This window comes from Arachis ipaensis, chromosome B06 (genome assembly GCF_000816755.2).
Source record: "Arachis ipaensis cultivar K30076 chromosome B06, Araip1.1, whole genome shotgun sequence".
Classification (NCBI taxonomy): Eukaryota; Viridiplantae; Streptophyta; class Magnoliopsida; order Fabales; family Fabaceae; genus Arachis; species Arachis ipaensis.
Genome location: NC_029790.2, coordinates 105,106,921 through 105,107,339, shown reverse-complemented (window position 1 = coordinate 105,107,339; position 419 = coordinate 105,106,921).

The window sequence follows — 419 nt, the reverse complement described above, 5'->3', positions numbered from 1 at the left end:
AATAATATATATATATAATTGAGTCAATTCCTAAACCAATAAATTTATCTTATTCATTCAAGTTCAATTTTAAATCATTTAATATATGAACCGAAATTCATACTTAAACTTGATTCACAAACCTATAAATTTATCTTATCAAGTTTTTAAAAGTTAAACTCCGCCTAACTCACAAGTTGGTTCAACTCATTTCAGCCTTATCTCTAACAACCACTATATTTCTTTTTAAATTATATTAATCTTTCAATTAAGAAAATTTTCCTTTCCTTCTCTTTTCTTCTTATTAGCAAATTTTAGGAATGATTCACATCATTGAACAAATATAGAAAATTAACTTTTAATTAGTTAATATTAATTAATATGTTTAGTTTATTATAAAAGAATTATTTTTTAACTTTTATTATTTTAGGAAATTTAGG